This window comes from Poromitra crassiceps, assembly GCF_964638095.1.
Source record: "Poromitra crassiceps genome assembly, chromosome: 8".
NCBI lineage: Eukaryota > Metazoa > Chordata > Actinopteri > Beryciformes > Melamphaidae > Poromitra > Poromitra crassiceps.
In genome coordinates this window covers 50465372-50487691 of record NC_139629.1, presented here as the reverse complement: position 1 = coordinate 50487691, position 22320 = coordinate 50465372, and positions in this window count along the sequence as shown.

The following is a 22320-nucleotide window of genomic DNA, read 5'->3' as shown; positions in this document are numbered from 1 at the left end:
ATAACAAATAATTTTAAATAATTGTCACCTACCAATAATAACTAAAGGCAATGCCCCACTGTTCTTTGTGAGGAATGCTGGTGTTCCTCTGGTGGCCTTGCATGTGTATTTCCCTCCATCAGGGGGCGCAGGAGAGCTGATGATATAACTGTCTTTACTGGGGTCAGAAGTGGAGAGTTGTTTTCCGTCTTTGTACCACAGATACTCCCAGCCAGACGACTCACCAACCCTACAGTTGATGGACACTGCTTCTCCAACATATATCTGCTCAACATCAGGATTCTTGCTCACTGTTGGTTTGGGTTTGTTGTCTAAATGGAAAGGACAGTTCACCCCAGGTCATTCCTAGAGTTAATTACTTTAAGCTTTAAATATGTGAAACCACAATTGCATCTACACTAGGCCTACATGATAATGTATTAATACAAATGTTGTCTGATATTTCAATGACATATCATAAAGTATCATTACAATATTGAAAGTTTCAGACAGTAAACAGTAAAATATACAACATTTGCATTCTAGGAACAGAAATGATACTGTGCATCTGCCTAGTATGCGTCTTCAGTTCAGGTTAGCATTTGAAGGACTGGCAGGAGTTTTAAACAACACTCAAAAGAACAGTGTCTGCTACAAACAATGCAAGTGCTTTGTCAAATTAAACAAACATGGTAAATTAAAATAAACGATAAACAGGTAACGGTGTTTTAAACTAGCTGAGACAAAACGTTTCACAGAACTCACCATAAACTGTGATATCAGTTGTGTCACTGAGTGCAGAGCTGATATTCCTGGTTTTGTGATGACCTTTACAGGTGTAGCCTCCTCGATGTGTTGGACCGACTGAAGAGATGGTGAGTGATGATCCCTCTGCACCCAGGGACAGGGTTGGGTCATTATGGAGCTCCTGGGCATCTCTGAACCAGGTAAAAGTCCAGTCAGAGCTGCCAGTCACTTCACAGCTCAACTCCACTTTCTCAGATTGGAACACATCCGACCAGCGTGTCTTCAGCTTCAGAGATGGTTTAGGTGGATCTGGAAGTATGCAACAAATGGAGAATTTACAAAGCTTTTGACATTAAAGATGAATGGTGTTAGCTAATCTAACTGAATTTGAGTCTTTGCATCAGCATACATGTAGAATAGGAAATAGCAATATTAACATATTTAAGATTAAGCACATCTTGATCATGTTATAGCACCAAATTCCTATTGGCTAGAAATACTTCTCACAATATTGACTAATAGATTTACATAAATTCTAAGTTGTGTGAAGTGGAGTTAATAACGAAGGTTCAGACAGGACGATCTTGATCCTCACCGGTTCCACAGTCACTGCACTTCTCCTGCTTGCTCACCTGTTAACCTGTCAGCTTCCTGGTGATAATTGAATAATCAGTGGTTGCCTCCTAGTTTCCCCTAAGCCAATAGCATAGCAACACATCACCTCATACACCTTTGCTCACCTGCACTTTTAGCCTATCACATTGTGGCACTCCCCTTTAGGCAGCCTATCACATGGTTGCTGTGTGCATATGCTTTTCTGTGTCTCATTCAGTCTCTCTAAACCCTGCTGGCTGACACACACCCACCACCTCCCCGTCTCCACCAAGTCCCTGATCCATCAGTCATCAAGAGGTTTCACCAGCACCAGTATCCTGACTCCACAGGGGGGTATATATGGCTGTGCTGCTCGAGCTGATCCAGCTCGATCTCGATATCTCCCTGCGGTGTCAAGCTCCAAAGACTAACTAACTTTCTCATCATAATATTCTGTAAAAATCATTCATCATCATTACAATAAATCATTGTTTATCCATCAAGTCTCCTGATTGAACTTAGATCTATGCAGTGCAAGAGCATACAGTACGTACCCAGAATGAGCAAATGTGCATTTCACCAAATAAATCTACTGTTTTAGAATGACAAAAAGTGATGGGAACTTGCACAATCACTCCTTCACTAAGAGGCTTGATGGAGGCAGTTCTTTGTCTATGACACAACCATTAAAGAAAACTCACCAATGACATCTAAAGAAACAGCATTGCTCAACGTTGACAGTTCCTCTCCTCGCTTGGCTTTGCACCAGTATTTGCCGCTGTGAATAGCAGCTGCAAACGTAATATTACTGGGATCATACAGAGGTGTTCTTTGGTCATTATGGAACCACAGATAGGTCCAATCAGGAGAGCTGCCACTGGCTGTGCAGCTCAGAGTAGCCCTCTCCCCTTCATACATCTGGCCAGCAGGTGGATCCACAGACAGAGTCGGAGTCACACTCGACATTGGGTGCACAGTGGAGGCTGGGAGCACAGTGGAGGCTGGGGAAAGCAGGGGCAGGTTCTCATAGTTTAAATTGCAAATTGCAAATCATCTGCAGTGTGAAACACTGAGGTTTTATTAAACAGTGTAAAAAACCTTTCTTACCATCACCAGGATCCTGAGCTGCACAAAGAGCAGTGAGAGCTGTTGAAAAGAGACAGATTCATTTTCCGCTCTGGATTTTCTAGCTTCAGCTATATGGCTACTGTAAGACATATATGACAGGAGTCCAAATTCATTTATTTATTTATTTTTAGCTGAAAACATGGTCTTGATAGATTTATTACAATCTAATGCAACAATTTGGTAACACTTTATTTTAAGGTACACTTATTAACCACTAACTAGCTGCTTATTAGCATGCATATGTTTATTAGCCATTATAAAGCACTTATTAATGGCTTATTCTGCATGATCATATTCGACAACTAGTAGGCCATTAACTACGAGTTTTCCCTCAATAACCTCCTAATTACTGCTTATTGATAGTAAATAAGCAAGTTGTTGTGCATTAATTATGATCTTAATAGGCTTTGCTCAGTATGGGCATTATAAGGTGGTAATACCACAAGAATAGTTATTCTTTGTTAATAACTCTTAATAAATATGGTATATTCCTATCTAAGTAAACACAAACTACAAGTGTAACTAGTGTCCAATTAACTCCAAACTAAGTCTTAATAACTCAGAATATGTTCCCCAATCTAAAGTGAGGTCTTATTCATAACTAATTCATTAGTAGTTTGACACTTATTAACCCAAACAGGTTCCCTAATCTAAAGTTGCCTCCTCTTCATAGTTAGTAAGTCGACTACAACACAAAACTACTACAATTAACAGACACTATTCGGTATATGGTTACACCTTGAAAGTTTGTTAGGTCTGTGATTCAAATGCCTATTCCCATTCAGTGGTAGAGGAACAAAGATACATTGCTAGCATTTAAGCAGAAGGCTTTAGATGAAAACGGCTTTAAGATAATGAAAAACGGTAGATTCAATGTGTCCATTTTTTTGACTGGTAGTGAACTTGCTATCTGCAACTACATTTCACACAGGCTTCATACTGGATATTTTTTCCTGATGTCATGTAAAAGCATTCCAAGTGGTCGATTTATATGCTGGTTTGCACGCCAGTAAGTCCACTCAATTACATCCAAGTGATCTTTCAACATACTTTCTGTGCGGTTCCCTCTTAGTCTCCAGATTGTTGACTTGCAAACCCCCCAAAGTCTCTCCAGGTTGTATGTGCACCAGTAACAGGGTCAACAAAAAATTCTCGATAGTTGACGGTCAGGTGATTGTCCCCTTCGTCCTGAAGACGGCGGTAAGACCTCCATCCAAATTGCAATGATTTTATTTTATTGTATTTTATGGCACTTTATGGCACTTTAGACTTTTAGTCTTGTCAGTAACTGTTTACTATCCCATGTCCTATGCCTGATGATGCAGGCTAGTATAGAATGTAGTCTCTAGTCTGCTGCCTGGCCTGCCCTGTCATCAGATATGGTATTTAAGGTGCTACTGTAAATGGTTTCAATCTGCGTGATCCTTTACACCTAAAAGCTCTTGTCAGTATCTATAAATCTGTTCTTTAATGTTTTAAAAAGTGGTCCATTAAAAAGGAGATATTTCTACTTGTGTTGACTTTGTTCCTCTACCACTGAATGGGAATAGACATTTGAATCACAGACTTAACAAACTTTCAAGGTGTAACCATATACCGAATACTGCGAATAGTGTCTGTTAATTGTATAGTTTTGTGTTGTAGTCGACTTACTAACTATGAAGAGGAGGCAACTTTAGATTAGGGAACCTGTTTAGGTTAATAATTGTCAAACTACTAGTGAATTAGTTATGAATAAGACCTCACTTTAGATTGGGGAACATATTCTGAGTTATAAAGACTTAGTTTGGAGTTAATTGGACACTATAGTAACACTTGTAGTTTTGTGTTTTCTTAAATGGGATTAGACCATATTTATTAAGAGTTATTAACAAAGAATAACTATTCTTGTGGTATTACCACCTTATAATGCCCTTACTGAGCAAAGCCTATTAAGATCATAATTCATGCACAACAACTTGCTTATTTACTATCAATAAGCAGTAATTAGGAGGTTATTGAGGGAAAACTCGTAGTTAATGGCCTACTAGTTGTCGAATATGATCATGCAGAATAAGCCATTAATAAGTGCTTTATAATGGATAATAAACAGCTAATATGCTACTAATATGCTAATATGCTAATATGCTACTAATATGTATATATATATATATACTATATGCTAATAAGCAGCTAGTTAGTGGTTAATAAGTGTACCTTAAAATAAAGTGTTACCATATATATATATATATATATATATATATATATATATATATATATATATATATATATATAACTTCTTGACCAGTTCACACTCCTAACATAAAATAACATGCTTAAGTATTTAATGGGAATACTAACATTTACATTCATCTAATATTGACCTAGAATATATATATATATATAACAAAAATTGCAACTTCCTAGAAACTTACCTATTAGGCTGAAGGTCTTAAGCCACATTTTCCCTTGAGCAGTACATGTGTAGAGACTGTGGAGCATGCACTGAGCACAAATAAGCAACTGTCATCAGCGAGTTCAATCATACAATTTATGTGCACAGTTTCTGTCAGTAAAGCAAATAAGTACATGGGTGTGTTAAAGAGGTGTGAAACCACAGATCAGTAGCTTCAGTTACTGCAATGTTCCTGTCAAACATCAGATTGAGGAACAAATGTGATCTCTGTGACGTTGAGCGTGGCCTGGTTGGTTGTAGGTGCCACATGGGCTATTTTGAGGATGTTCACACACAACATTCTTTAGTTACCGGTAGTCAAGTTTATTTGTATAGCACATTTCATACACAGAGGCAATTCAAAGTGCTTGACATAAAATGGTTGACACAAGAAAATAAAAGAATAAGAATAGTTACACAGAATGGTGTGTAAAACAAAAACATCCAGTGACACGACAGTTCTGCAGACTGAAACGTCTTGTTGATGAGAGGTCAGAGGAGAATGGCCAGACTGGTTGGAGCTGACAGAGAGGCTACAGTAACTCAGATAACCTCTTCATGTGGTGAGCAGAAAAGCATCACAGAATGCAACCCAGAAGCGAACTTGTGACAGGAAGGTCGTCGTTCAATCCCCTGGACAGGCAGGATACATCTGGGGGGTGAAAAAGCAGCACTTGCCCCTCTCTCATTACCACCACTGAGGTGCCCTTGAGCAAGGCCCTTAACCCCAACTGCTCCGGTGGAGCTGCTCAGTGGCCAGCAGATCAGACTGTGGTTGTAGTGTAGTCGCAAACTGAATTTCAACCGACGTAGACCAACCTCCATAATCATCATCTGATCAGCCCGTGTCGTCAGTCATGTATGACGTCAGTTAAGACCTATGAGGTTTCAGCCCATGTCAAGATGTATGACGTTGGTTATGACGTCAGTCATTGCCAATTTCATTCTAGTATAATGTATATAGTGAAGATTTTAGCTCGCGTTCCTCCCTTGGCCGAATCATAGCAGCAGCTTGCATCTTGGCTGTTTGTCCACACTGAACTCTTGTTTCACCCCACCCACCTCTCCAGTCCACCACCAACGTGTCTTGACTCCTGAAGAATTCCCCACCGGGGGGGATTCTCTCCATCCTAGCTAATCAGATGCCCCCTCCCACCTCAAGAGGGGCATCATTTTGCAATGGAGTCATACGCCAAAGTAACTGCCATGCCAGGCCATTTGTTGAATTTGTTGAATAAAGCCGCTTGTTAAATCTTACCAACTGGTCTCTGGTCTCTCGTGGTTGAACCGGTCAGCTTCCAGGTGCGAATGTGAAGAGGGTGCTGCTGATAAAGAGGACATTGCTGTCAGTGAGACTTCCCCTGTAAGGGGGAGGTTAAAAAGCTCAACAGGAAAAGCCAAGATCAAACAGGATGTAACAATCACAAGATGGCACTTAAATGTGACATCATTCCTACACACATAATGTCAAGGCATCTCTATTTTAACGTCACGCATCTGAGTTAACCACAAGAGCTATCGAAGGCTGCAGAGTCGAGCCGAGTTTGGCAGTCAGCTGAGGCTTCCTGCAATAACAACTCATCCTCTCAGAGTTTCCAATGCTAGAACTACCGGTAGAAGTTTTGCTAGCCCTTCTCAGAACGCTGCTATATTCAGATCATACCACCTGAATCCAGCGTCCTTTATAAGACAAAAGACCCTTCTCACGGGGGCCATTTTGTGTCGAAAAGGCAGGATGAACACACAGGTGCAAGCAAAACACTAATGAGGTGTTTCCATCTTCCATGATTGGAAGTTTGTCACACTCACGTTACTGGACAGTGTTGCAGTCTCCTGTGTTTCCCGAGTTTCGAAAGTCAGCGAGGCTGATAAACATTTTTAATTATTTTTTATAAACTGGTCGACCGGGGGTCGATTCTCTCTAATCAACAGTTCAAAATGGCGCAGATGGGTTGGGTTTAGGCATGAGGAGTGACCATTGGTTGAGGATACCAGGGTAAGCCAATCAGAGGCAGAGTTTTAACAATCACACTCTGTGTGTGATTCCCTGCACATTTGAAATCCCCCCCCTTTTGTCTCCTTTCTTGCAGTCACATCAGATGCTGCTGATCAGTACAAGTTTGAATGAACACTCATGGATATTTATTCTTTTTGTATTTTGATATTTTATGTAGGAGGACACACCATGCTTTAGAATGCTGTAACAACATGACATGGACAAATATTCATAAACATATCACACAGACGTATCCCTTTACTAAACAAACCAATGGTGATTTATGAAGTTACTGATGAAGGCTACATTCTATCTGATGTTTGTTCAGCTTTAAGGCACAGCTGATGACATTAGGGTGAGAATCACAGAGTAACTCATGATACAATACGATACTATTATGACACTTGGCCTTCGATACAGCTAACTGGACACTGAGCGAGACACCCTGAGCTGCCTGCCAGCCGAGTCATTCTGTGGGAACCAACCCATAGAAGGATGAACCCTGGGAGACCACTTAAGACCATGGTGAACACCCTAAAAGAGGACTGCTGAGCTGCAACAACTGGGGAGCTGTGGTCCCTGATGGAAGCACGAGACGTGTGGAAGGTCCGACATCGTGCGGACCATCCTGGCCTGAGTCGACGCGGTGAGTGAGGCCTTCGATAACCATGGTATAGAACGATTCTGCGATACATTGCAGGAAATTTCATCACAATATCATTGTAACTGGAGAGGAGAAAATACCCCAAAAAAGGCAAAAAGCTGGAATTATGTATTTATTCTCAGAATTGACGTGAAACAATGTACAACAAAGCGCATAATATTTGCAAAGTGCTTCCACGACACCATGTGTGAAGTTAAAATGTTTAAAGGAAGTTACAAAATAATGCCTCACTAAAATATTTTCAATCTGTGCAAATTAAGTTTACAGAAAACTAAAAGAAAAGAAAAACATAAATGAATGTAAAATATACACACTACAAAATACACGCTAGTGTATCGGATAATCAAATGTATTGCTAGAGGATCACTCACCCACCCCTATGTTTGATAAACTGTTAAGCTATAACATGAGATGTATGCTTACTGCATGAATAATGGTCTTTGTTACATATTTACATATTCACTTATATATTTTACAGTAAAACTTCTTTATAATACAGCCATGGGTGTTGTTAGGCCTGGGCATTGGGGGCTATAGTCCAGAATGTTTTATTAATACCCCGGATCTTTTTGTTGTTGTTGTAAAAATAGCCCCGGCCTAATCTATTCATCTGTCATTCATGCTTTAAAGCCCTCAAAAATAACATCATATATCACATTGATCAGAAATGGAGCAGCAATTTGCTTCCTGTCTGTGTGCAAGTAACCTATAGAAGGAAGAGACATCACTCTCATCACAGCGTTCACATTTTGCATTGGGGGTAGACTTTGGGGACAGTTGTATTGAAATGAATGGGGCAGGCATGGAAAGTCCCACTATCAACCATCATACAGTATCTATGTTGTTTCACCTTTGATTGAAAAATGCTTCAAAAGATTGCAAAATCCGAACGCTATGATGTGAGTGATATCTTTTCCTTCTTTATAGGTTCCTTGTTTGTTTGTCAATGAAGGCTAATGTAGAAGACCTCCCTAAAGAGGGCTGGGCTAAGCCCCCAATATCTTCAGACCCTAAGGAACGCCCCTGAATATAGTACTAAATTCAACAATGCAAAAAACAACAACAATAATAACAATAACAATAATAATAATAATAATAATAATAATAATAATAATAATAATGAAGACTAAAAAAATACATTTACAGATCTCAGCAATATGTAATGTGCAACCATGAGTACTGTTGAATGCAGAAGAAATGTGTACACAGATATACATCATCAGTGAGTCATCTTTTGAAGGTCAACAGCTCACCACTGCTGTCTGCTGCATCAAGGCTCTCAGGTGTGACAGCTAGAGAGAAAGACAGAGGGCGATGTGGAGATGGATCAATATTACATTATGCATGTGAAGGAAGTGGCAACGTGCCCGTTATCATAGAGAGAATATCCGTGCATTTTGTAATATGGCTGTAATACCTTGTTCCTCCTGGGAGGTTATGGGTAGGGGTGCTGACTCACTGCAAATTGTGCCATTGTCATCCCCATCTGCAAGTGAGATTTACACACATGGACACACACACACACACACACACAGACAGACACACACACACACACACACACACGTGGACACACGCACGCACGCGCGCACACACACACACGTGGACACACACACACACACAGACACACACACACACACACACACACAGACACACACACACGCACATACACACACACATTCACAACCAGTCAAAGATAAATAGTAAGAAATGGTAAGAGATGAACTTTTTTCCTGATCAACTGCATTACTGTCATCTGTTATTGTCATCTGTGTTATTTTATTTACCTTTACTTGAAGCAGTCTCTGCTGCCTCGGTGTCGGTGACATGTTCAGCCAGTGGACAGGGTATATCTGTAGGACGGAAGAAGGCACAAACATTCAATACGAAGCCATATAAAAGGTGTTGAGCACAGGTAGGGATGGGGCCGATCCGATCCAAAATCGGTATCGGGTGCCGATTTGGCACTAATTCACGGATCGGATCGCATCACGATAGATTTTTTTTTTTTTTGCAATACCAGCGTGGGCCGTAATTTGCCCATGTATAATAGTATCCTTCTTTGCCTTGTATATTTTCTTAATTTTGTCTGCTTTTTGCAAGGTATATTAAAAAAAGAAAATCTTTAATTGGCCAAATCTTTGCCTATACTGTATATTCAAGAAAAATATTGGTATCCGCATAATATCGGTATCGGCAGATATCCAAATTCAGGTATCGGAATTGGATCGGAAGTGAAAAAAGTGGATCGTGTATCCCTAAGCACAGGCTCGACTTACTTGGAAATACCAGTGTTAGTTTCAAAATGAGTTCCTGGTGGTGCTATATGTGTAAAAGCAGAAGCAGTCACAGAAATCACAAGCCCCAGTTAGACCTGGTGTTAACACATACCATCACGTGCCTTCAGCTCAGCCATGGTGAGAAACAGGTTGCCCTCTTCTGGCCTACCTTCCTTCTCAGCTATAAGAATATAAATAAGAACATGTCACCTCATTGTGGCTGCATAGTCCATGACATATGTGAGTCATTTGTGGTGACAGATATTCTCATAAAATATTGTCTACATGCAGCACATATAGGTTGTTGTTAAATCAAGCTATCAGTATGCCACCATGCTATTGTCACATTTAAAACATATATTTTTTAAGTCCAAAAAAAGATCCCCAAAAAGTAGAGTAAAACCTGGTTTGCGGGTCAGTCTGACGACGATGCATGCAACAAAGACGGAGATGAGGCCAAAGAAGAGACAACCAGAGATGGCGAGAAGCATCCTTCTTTTCAGAACTACAGAAAGAGATGAGAGAGAGAGACAGAGAGAATAACAGTGAGAGAGAATTTACCTTTTTCACAGCAGCCATTTTGTTTCTAAAAGGCAGGGTAAAGACATGGTGCAACTGCAACCAAAACATTAAGGAGGGTTTCCAACTTCCAATCCATTTAGGTGTTCCAGTGGCGCTGCTTAATGCTTTGATTGAATGAATGAAAAAAAATTAATGAAAAAAATGTATTGGTCACCACCACCAAGCATACACTTAGGTCACAACCAAAGGTTAGGGGCAGAAGCAAACGCTTATGTAAAGCCCCCCCTTTTCTTGCAATTAAAATAAGAAAATCATCATGATCATTCCTCAGACATTTTTGGACATTGTCCTTACTTGCCTTCAAATATACAACAAAGGATTTCAAGGAAAAATATCCTAATACAAGAAACAAAAAAAACTAACAACACAATCCATACATGCATATTCATACATTTTTTAATCATTGTTTTCCTTTTAAGTTTTATTTTATATTTTTTATTTAATTTATTAGTATTATTATTATTATTTTTAATTATTGTTATTATTTTTATTTTTATTATTATTTTTATTTAGTTTTTTGTTTTTTTTTGTTTTTTGTTTTTGTTTTTTTACATCATTCAGTTACCTAGGAACCAGTCTGTAATTATCCATCATCATGTCTTTATACCTTGCACCTGTGTTTACCCTGCATTTTAGACACAAATGGCTGCTGTGAAAAAGGCCCATAGTAACATTTGTACTTAAAGAGCATGGTGCAATTGGAGACTACGTTGCATTAATATGTGGGAGGGCATTATAGCAATGGGGTTGGGGGGGGGGGGGGGGGCTCGCTCGAAGGGCTCGCTCTTTGTTGAAAAAGTTGGCCTCCTGGTGCGGATACCCTGGCAGATGTATTGGCTCTGGTTGGGGTTATCCTGGTTTGTGACCGTGTGTTTTTCAGAGTGGGCCAGGTGGATTTCTTCTCCCTCTCTGAACCTGCACAGTTTTGCATGTTTGAATGTTCAAAGAGGTGAGATGACACATAGTACACATGAAATATGCATCCATGACTAATGGATCATTGGATCGCTCTCTGGCCGTTCGACCAGACAGGGCAGGACTCAGTTTGCTAACCTGCCAACCTGCACTAGCCTGCACTAACCTGCAGTAGCCTGCACTAGCCTGCACTAGTCTGCACTAGCCTGCAGTAGCCTGCAGTAGCCTGCACTAGTCTGCACTAGCCTGCAGTAGCCTGCACTAACCTGCACTAGCCTGCACTAGCCTGCACTAGACTGCACTAACCTGCAGTAGCCTGCACTAGCCTGCACTAACCTGCACTAGCCTGCACTAGCCTGCACTAGTCTGCACTAGCCTGCACTAGCCTGCAGTAGCCTGCACTAGCCTGCACTAGCCCGCACTAGCTTGCGCTAGCCAGCGCCAGCCTGCGCTAGCTGGCTGGCTGACTAACAAGTCATGAGAAGAGTCATAAACATAAACAAATTGGGTGAAAATGTGTCAGACAACCGTTTCTTATGTGGGAGGCAAAGCGAAGACAAGAGAAGAGACTCTCTCTCCCCACCCTTCCTGTCTGCCCACTGGCCTGGCAATAAAGGCAAATTGCTCCAGAAAATAATCTTAAAAAACACACACACACACTGAAAAGACAGTGGAGATGGTTGTAGACTACAGGAGGAACGCAGACCCACTTCCCCATCACCCTGGGTGACTCCCCAGTCAACACTGTGGAGTCCTTTCACTTCCTGGGTTCAGTCATCAGCCAGCACCTGAAATTGGAGCTGGACATCAGAGCTAAAATGGTACAACAGAGGATGTATTTCCTGCAGTGTCTGAGGAAGTTGAAAGTGCCAAAGGCGGCGATGGTGCTTTTCTACACCTCCATCATTGAGTCCATCCTCACCTCCTCCCTGACCACCTGGAATGCTTCTGCTGTCATCTCCAGACTGCAGCACATCATCCGCCCTGCTGAAAAGGTGATCGGATGCAGCCTGCCATCCCTTCAGGACCTGTACATTGCCAGGACGCTGAAGCGGTCTTGGAAAATTATAGCCAAACTCCCACCCAGGCCACAAAGTCTTTGAGGACTCCCCCGACAGGAGACTGAGGTCTGGCAGAACCAGAACCTCTCGTCACAAGGACAGCTTCTTCCCAACTGCCGTCTGCCCCAAAGGACTGTGTTCAGCCCCTCAAACCGCCCCCCCCCCCCCCCCCCCTTCCCTTTCCCGCCCGGTGCCCCCTGAGCACAGCCGGCTTAGTAACGGCCCAGGTTTCCCCCCAACTGACGTTATTCTACCATCCCTCCCTGCCCAAACATTATGTCACTTTAAAGGACTGCGATTAAAATTTTGTGATTGCTGCATACTTACACTAAGTTAAATTCCTATTATTTGCTTGTTACACTTCATTCCAGAGCGTTAACTGGAGCTGTGGATCTTACCATGTGTAGTTCCAGAGGTCTTGGCTTCCCTGCACCTCACATCTGAGCACCAGGCTGTTGGTGGAGAAGACTTCTGACCAGCCAGTTAACAGGGTCATGACCGCCCATGGACGCACTGCAGAACCACAGTTGCAAATTAGATGGATGCATTCAACACCTGCATACTAACTGTAAATGCTGCTAAAAATGCTATGCTGAAAACGTCAGATGCTATAAATTCATGCTACATAATTAGTGTTGGATAATAATTTAGTTTAATAAATAGATAAATAGTTTCAATAGATAAATAAATAATAATTGATTTGAAGTATGGTTAAAAGAGTTAAAATGTATTTGTTTCTGTTCAGGAACTAATGTTCCTTCGTGTTTTACACTCACTTCCAAGGCGGAACTAATTTTTGTTTTGGTGCTGCTACGACGGAGTTTGTTGCCGGACCGTATGTTCTGCAGTGTGGCCATGCCGGCTGTATAGCTGTCAATTAGCTCGCTAAGCTAGAGCTGTTGTGTGCTTTCAAGACTGTAGAGTTGACATCTGAAGTCTAAGCAGACTGTCAAAAGACTTTCAAGGATTCAAGGACCTCGTTTCACTACAAGCGGCCAACGAGGTATTTTATGTTACATGTAAATGGACTTTGTTTCATGCTATAATTCGTTTTCATGCTGTATACTGTTCAGCTTGCTGATATATTTCTGTATTGTTTTTGATGCATGAATATAGTTCTCACGGCGCAAGGCGCATGGCGTAAAAGGCATAAAAGAGAGAGAAAGGAGTGGACACAATCAAGAGATGCCAAAAGAAATAAAAGCGCCCGTTCTAAAGAACCGACCTGTGTCTGTATTGTTGTGAAAGGAGCTACAGTGAGAACTCGACTGCTCAACACGGGTAGGAGAGAAGACCAAGACCACAGCGGGTAACGACGCACACGACAAGGATCCAGCACATCAGACAATCAGCCCACGTACCTTGTTGGCATACCGACTGCACGCAACGGGGATTAGACTGTGTTGAAAGCGCAACTTTCCATGCCAAAGCCAAGAAGTGCTCAACCACAAGCTTCAAGTTAAAGTGGTAGGAGAAGCGGTTTAACCTGGAAATTGCAATAAGGACTCAAGTCTATTAACCTTGCATACTGTGCTTAGCCTACAGGTTTGGGGATAAATCTAATGTGCCGGTGTCCGTGGTTGTTACATGTCATAAGGTTAAAGGAACATTCCACCATTTTAAGTAAAGTTTAAACACCAATTTAAAGCAAGTGAATACGTTTGGTAAAGGTTTAAAAAAGGCACATTATCAAGCTGAAATTAATATTGTGTGTTTTATGAAAATTAACCAAGCAAAAGGGGAACTTAAGCAAATTTAAAGGGTAATTCCAGTGATGTGAAAACTTCAAAGTATAAGTGATTTAATGCATTTCTAAGCATATTGCCTCTGCAATTAAGGTTGATACTTGAATATTTTGCCCCAAGATAATTTATACTCTAATCTATTTTTTGTTTTGAAACTAAGTTAATTTAAAGTCCATATAAGTTTAAATGCTGATACAGTTAACTTGATGCAATTTTGAAGCCTATATTCACAAGTTAAACTCCCCACATAGACTTCACAGTTTCTAAAGGAAGTCTACTATCACTACTCACATTTAAACCTTATAGCTTACGCTTTGCCCAATATAATTTCAATTTAAGCTCTATAGCTACACATATTTTATAGCCATTCAAGTTATCTCAAAATGTCTGAGACTAGCCATCCAACTGCCGACTCACCTGCTCAATCTGAAGCTACACTCACTGAATCTGCAGAAGAAACATTGAGGCTACGAAGAAGCGAAAGAAACCGAACGCTCACAGAAAAGGGAAGAGAACTTCAAGAAAAAACCCTGAAGAGTGTACAACGTCGGTATAAAATCATCTATGACAAATGGAGGTCTCATGCAAAAATAGGCAAGGAGATATTGAAAGATAAAGCCTCCGAGGATGAATTGAAGGAACTGATTGAGAACATGGAGAGCACCTGTTCTGATGTAAAGGACATTTACGAAGAGTTGCGTCGAATGCAAATTCCTGAGCAAGACGTGCGGCGCAGAGTTGACATATGTGTAACGCTCTCAGGATTCATTATTCAAAGAGCAAAAAGACAACTTGAAGGGCATGAAGAGGACGAGGACGAACCTTGGCCCGATGTTGGATCGATCTTAGACTCAACAGTCTCTTTGTCAAGGCCACCGTCTCGGCTATCAAAGGGTTCTACCCACTCTAGCATCCAAACACTCAAAAGAAATGAGGCCGCGGCTGAAGCTGCTGCATCCCAGGAAGTTTTGGCAGTGTTGGATGAACAAGAAAGGGAAGTGACAGAACTTCAAAGGCTAGAGGCTGAGAACCTAGTCAACAACCAAGCAATACAAGACAAGCGAAGAAGGCTTGAACGCCTAGAAGAACTGAAGAAGTTTAATGCAGCAAGAGCTAGAGTAAAGGTCTACGATCAAGTTGAAGAAAATTATGAAGCAGCTAACATGCAGTATGAGTTTGAATCAGCAGGAGAACATCAAGTTCTTAACCCCACAATTCCTCCATTCATTCCTCACTCTCTGCCAGTCGCAACACAAGCCCTCCATGCCTCAAGTCCATCATTCATTCCTCAATTTCTGCCAGCTCAAGCTTCACCAACTTCAATGCCCATGCCTCAAGTACAGAACAGCTCTGATTTGGTCAACGTGCTAGCAGAAGCTATAAGTGCCAATCGTCTTCCAACACCAGAGCCTGCATTATTCACTGGGGATCCTTTAAAGTACAAGGACTGGCGTCTATCCTTCGAAACATTAATAGATCGGAAAAACATTCCAAAGAACGAAAAACTGTACTATCTAAGAAAGTACTTAGGTGGCGCCGCAAAGAAGGCCATAGAAGGATTTTTCCTCCTAGGCACCGAAGCAGCTTATGATTCAGCCTGGCAGCTGCTGGAAAAACGTTTTGGAGACCCATTCATAATTGGGAAGTCCTTCAGAGACAAGCTGCACGGATGGCCAAAAATAAGCTCTAAGGACAGTTATGAGCTAAGAGAATTTGCAGACTTCCTCAAGAGCTGCGAGGCGGCAATGCCCCACATTAAGACATTGGAAGTTCTCAATGACTGCAATGAGAGTCAAAGGATTCTTCTGAAACTGCCAGACTGGATGGCATCCAGCTGGAACCGTAAGGCGATGGAGGCTAGACGAGCCAATGCTGGCTACCCACCATTCAAAGAGCTTGTAGACTTTCTATCAAAGGAAGCAGATCTCGCTTGTGATCCCATAACCTCAATACAAGCGCTCAAGAGTGTGGAAAGCGAGAAACCAAGGTATCCACGGAGCCACACCATCCAAGCAAAGACACTGTCCACAAACACAACACAGAGCAGCATACCATCATGTGTCTTCTGCAAAAGAATTGGACATGTCCTCGCCAAGTGCAGAAAGTTTTGTGAAAAGACAGTTCCAGAGCGTGTCAAATTTGTGCAGGCAGAGAAGCTTTGCTTTGGATGTTTACAGACCGGTCATCACTCCAGAAGGTGTGAAAACAAGAACACATGTGAAAAGTGTCAGAGGAGACACCCATCATGTTTGCATGATGACAACTTCAAGGGACCTCAAAGGTTTACACCTCCGACAAGAGACGACAACACAAAAGACAAAGCAGACAGTAAAGAAATAGCTGCAACAGCGACTACCAACAGAGTCATACAAGAAGGCCTAAGCACACAAACTTCCTCAATCGTACCAGTCTGGGTCTCCTCCACCAAACAGCCAGACCAAGAAGTTCTTGTCTACGCGCTCTTAGACACGCAGAGCGATACGACCTTTATACTAGATGAAGTGGCTCAAGACCTCAACACAAACAAAGAAAACGTCAGTTTGCGGCTATCCACAATGTCTACAAGGTCAACAGTAATCCCCTGTCAGAAACTGAGAAACCTGCAAGTGAGAGGCTACAACTTGGAGAAGAGGATTCCATTGCCACCACTTTTCACACGAGAGTTCATTCCGGCAGACAAATCGCACATTCCAACTTCGGAAACTGCACTAAAATGGCCTCATCTGGAACAATTGGCAGACAAGATTCCACCTCCGTTGGATTGTGAGGTAGGTCTTCTGATCGGCTATAATTGTCAACAAGCCCTTCTTCCGAAAGAGATTCTTTCCGGTGAAGAAAGTCATCCATATGCACAGCGAACAGATCTCGGCTGGAGCATCGTCGGCTGTTCGAATCCAGCAAGCGACTACAGCGATGCAATAGGAACCAGTCACAGAATCATAGTGCGACAAGTGACACCTGCTACACAGCCATCAGTTGAGCTAAAGAGAGAAGTACACTTCGTGTGCAAAACTCAAGTCAAAGAGATCAATCCAGCAGATGTAATCAAAGCTCTCGAATCCGATTTCACAGATCACACTGCAGATGATAACCCAGTTTCTCAGGAAGACCTTCTGTTCTTGTCTAAGGTGAAAGAAGGTATAAGGCAGAAGGAAGACGGCCACTACGAACTCCCGCTTCCTTTCAAGACAGACAAACCTAATCTCCCAGATAACAAACAATGTGCAGTTTATAGGCTCAACTCATTAGAGCGACGACTAAGGAGAAATGAACAGTACTGTAAGGATTATGTCCAATTCATGAATGACATAATAACCAGAGGAGATGCTGAGAAGGTTCCCCAGCCTGAACTCGATAACCAGCCAGCATGGTACATTCCGCACCACGGAGTCTATCACCCCCACAAACCCGGGAAGATCCGTGTGGTTTTCGATTGTTCGGCACGCTTCCAAGAAACCTCTCTAAATGATCACCTCTTGACCGGGCCAGACCTGACTAACACATTAGTTGGAGTGCTGTGTCGATTTAGAAAGGGTCCAATAGCCATAATGTGCGACGTTGAAAAAATGTTCCATCAATTTCATGTTGCAAAGGAACACCAAAACTACCTAAGGTTCCTCTGGTGGGACAAAGGTAATCTGGACTCCAAACCCTCAGTCTACAGAATGCGCGTGCACTTATTTGGAGCAGCTTCATCCCCCGGTTGCTCCAACTTTGGACTAAAACATCTAGCATCGCAGGGTCATGGAAGGTTCAGTGAAGAGTCTATCAAGTTCATCCAGCGAAGCTTCTACGTCGACGATGGCTTAACAAGCGTAAAGTCACCTGCCGAAGCCATACATCTGGTAGAAGAGTCAAGAGCCTTATGCAGAACGGGAAACCTTCGGCTGCACAAGTTCGTATCGAACAACAAAGAAGTGATTGCCGCAGTACCACCTGAAGAACGTGCTCTGACCAAAGATCTTGACATGGCCCTAGGAGAACTCCATATCGAGCGAGCACTTGGAGTTCAGTGGTGTGTCGAAGCGGATGAATTCCAATTCAGGGTCACAGTCAAAGAAAATCCACTGACAAGGAGAGGAGTTCTCTCGACCGTCGCCTCAGTCTATGATCCGCTAGGGTTTGTGGCCCCCTTCATACTAGTCGGCAAACAGATCCTTCAGACACTATGCAGAGACAAAGTAGGTTGGGATGAAAAACTCCCTGAGAACATTTTGCCACAGTGGGAGTCATGGCTTAAAGACCTGCCTAACTTGGCAGCTTTGAAGATTCCAAGAAGCTACCTTGCATCAAACTTCGGCGAGGTCATGCGATACGAGCTTCACAACTTTTCAGATGCAAGTTCCAATGGATATGGTGCATGTTCGTATCTCCGAGCAATAAGCGAAACAGGACAGATCAGTTGCTCACTTGTCATGGGAAAGGCAAGAGTAGCCCCTACCAAACTAACGACCATCCCCAGACTTGAATTGTCATCAGCCGTGACTTCAGTTCGCAACGCCGATGTCGTCAAAAGGGAACTTGAGATTGAAAACCTGCAAGAGTATTACTGGACTGACTCAAAGGTGGTCCTTGGCTACGTGAACAACGATGCTAAGAGGTTCCATACGTTTGTAGCCAACCGGATCCAACGTATAAGATCTAGCACGAACCCTGAACAATGGCGACATGTCAGCTCCGAAAATAACCCAGCCGACCACGCCTCCAGGGGGCTGAGTGCAATTCAGCTGAAAGAGTCTAACTGGTTGAAAGGACCCAACTTTCTTTGGCAACGGAATCTTCCACGTGAAGAGGAAATGGTGGGAGAAGTAGAAAACACTGACCCTGAGCTTCGCAAAGCCCATGTTCACACAGTCAAAACGAAAGAAGTGAATTCAACAGTGAACCGTTTCACTAAGTTTTCTGACTGGTCCAGAGCAGTGAGAGCTGTCGCCAGGCTCAAGAGATTTGTCAGAGAATTCAAGGGACTTCAACCAAGAACAAATGAAGCAACCAGCCTTGAAGAAAGAAGAGAAGCAGAGATCTTCATTATCAAGCTGGTGCAAGAAGAAGCCTTCGCTGAAGACATCCAGAAGATCAAACTCCAGAAGGGAGACACCCTGAAGAAGCACAACAAGTTACACCAGTTGAATGCCTTCTTGGACAAGAACAATGTCCTCAGGGTGGGAGGACGGCTGTCCCAATCAGCCTTGCATCATGACGTAAAACATCCCGCAATACTTCCGAAGAAATCTCATGTGTCAGCCCTGCTCATCAAACATCATCATGAGCGTGTACACCACCAGGGAAGAGGTATGACCATGAATGAGTTACGTGCCAATGGAATATGGATCTTAGGATGTGGAAATGTAGTCTCCTCACACATTTACAAGTGCGTAAAATGCAGGAGATACAGAAGAACTACAGAGGTTCAACAAATGGCAGATCTGCCGGAAGAAAGAACCGAAACATCCCCTCCCTTTACTTACTGCGGTCTCGATTGTTTTGGCCCCTTCATCGTAAAGGAAGGAAGAAAGGAATTAAAACGATATGGATTGTTGTTTACCTGCTTATGCTCCAGAGCAGTGCATGTAGAAACACTAGACGACATGACTACAGACGCCTTCATGAATGCGCTTCGAACATTTGTAGCCATCAGAGGACCTGTACGCCAATTAAGATGCGATCAGGGGACAAATTTCATGGGCGCAAGGAGAGTGTTTTCTGAGTTGCTCAAAGGAATGGATCCAGAACGTCAACGAACAATCGGCTGTGAATTTGTAGTAAACGTCCCTTCAGCGAGCCATATGGGCGGAGTCTGGGAGCGCCAAATTCGCACGATCCGAAGTATTCTGACTGCCATGCTCGACAAGTCCGCAAGCAGACTCGACACCACATCTCTGAGGACATTTCTCTATGAAACAATGGCTATAATCAACAGCAGGCCACTAAGTGCTGAGCATCTTCACGATCCTACTGGCCCAGAACCTCTCACTCCCAACCATATACTAACGATGAAATCATCAGTTATTCTGCCACCTCCTGGACAGTTCTGCAAAGAAGACCTCTATCTGAGCAAAAGATGGAGAAGAGTGCAGTTCTTAGCTAATGAGTTCTGGCAAAGATGGAAACGCGAATACCTGCTAAACCTCCAACAACGGCAGAAATGGCAAAGAACATCACGAAATTCACAAGTAGATGACATTGTGATTCTACAAGATGACAGCGCGCCAAGAAATGAGTGGAAGCTCGCCAGGGTTGTAGAAGCTCACCCCAGCGCAGATGGCATGGTGCGAAAGCTGAAGCTACTACTCAGTGACACTACACTTGATAAAGGAAAAACACTTACCAGACAAGTCCACCTTGAAAGGCCTATTCACAAGGTCGTAACCTTACTTGAAGCTAAATAAGTCATACACATAAGGTCATATTCATTCAGACTTGAAACATTTTATTGATTAATTTCATAATCTTTATTCAAAAGAAAATCCCACATATCGAGTTTGAGTGATTTTGGTGGGAGTGTAAATGCTGCTAAAAATGCTATGCTGAAAACGTCAGATGCTATAAATTCATGCTACATAATTAGTGTTGGATAATAATTTAGTTTAATAAATAGATAAATAGTTTCAATAGATAAATAAATAATAATTGATTTGAAGTATGGTTAAAAGAGTTAAAATGTATTTGTTTCTGTTCAGGAACTAATGTTCCTTCGTGTTTTACACTCACTTCCAAGGCGGAACTAATTTTTGTTTTGGTGCTGCTACGACGGAGTTTGTTGCCGGACCGTATGTTCTGCAGTGTGGCCATGCCGGCTGTATAGCTGTCAATTAGCTCGCTAAGCTAGAGCTGTTGTGTGCTTTCAAGACTGTAGAGTTGACATCTGAAGTCTAAGCAGACTGTCAAAAGACTTTCAAGGATTCAAGGACCTCGTTTCACTACAAGCGGCCAACGAGGTATTTTATGTTACATGTAAATGGACTTTGTTTCATGCTATAATTCGTTTTCATGCTGTATACTGTTCAGCTTGCTGATATATTTCTGTATTGTTTTTGATGCATGAATATAGTTCTCACGGCGCAAGGCGCATGGCGTAAAAGGCATAAAAGAGAGAGAAAGGAGTGGACACAATCAAGAGATGCCAAAAGAAATAAAAGCGCCCGTTCTAAAGAACCGACCTGTGTCTGTATTGTTGTGAAAGGAGCTACACTAACAGACAAATGTAAGGAGGACGTCAACAGAAGCTTACCTTGAATGTGAAGATTTAGAGGCTGGCTTAAGTTGGTCTGGAATGGTTTGTTCTTGCCTCTTTTCACTTGGCATTGGTATGATCCACTATTTGGTTTGACAGCAGAGTTGATGACATGAGACTTTCCAGACACCTGGAGTGGTTTGCTATCGTGGAACAACAGATACTCCCATCCAGAGGAGACATTAACTTCACAGGTGAAGGAGAGTGATTCCTCAATGTACATCTCCTTGTGCTCTGGTTTCTGCATCAGTATAGCCTGGGGCTTCTTATCTGAGGGTAGGTCATCATGCTATTGTCATCAATATGTTAATAATTTGACACTGCATTTTCCAGAGCAAGGAGCAACTGGCCTTTTTGTCTTAAAGGGATACTTTGACATTCTTCAGTAATATAGTGCAGTACAGTTTATCCAAAGGATATCAAGTGAGAATCTTCTCACCTTTTTATAAAACCCGGGTTATATTCATAACCTTTAGTTTTCCTAAAATTACTCCTGTAATATTCTTTTTTTTTTATAGAATGTCTCTCCTTGTCCAGTGTCTGTTGAAAATGTCAAAGTATTCCTTTAAAGTGCTGCATCACTAAATTGAAAAATAACAAATCTCACCATAGACTTGGAGTGTAAGTCCAGAACTGGTCTTGGTGCTGACAGACCTGCTCTTGTGTCGTCCTCTACATTTGTATTGTCCTTGGTGTGAGTCTGAAGCAGAGAGGATGGATAGATTCCCTCCATCCTCAGTCAGAGAAATGGAAGGACCAGCTGGCAGTGGCTCAGTGCCTCTGTACCAGTGATACTTCCACTCAGAGCTGCTCTGAATGCCACAACTCAACTCCACACTCTCAGTGGGGAACACATCCATCCACGGGCTCATTAGCTTCAAGAGTGGTACCGGGATTTCTAAAGAGAAACAGATACATGATTAGCCCTTTTTCATATTCGTAGAAATATCATGTTATATATTTCC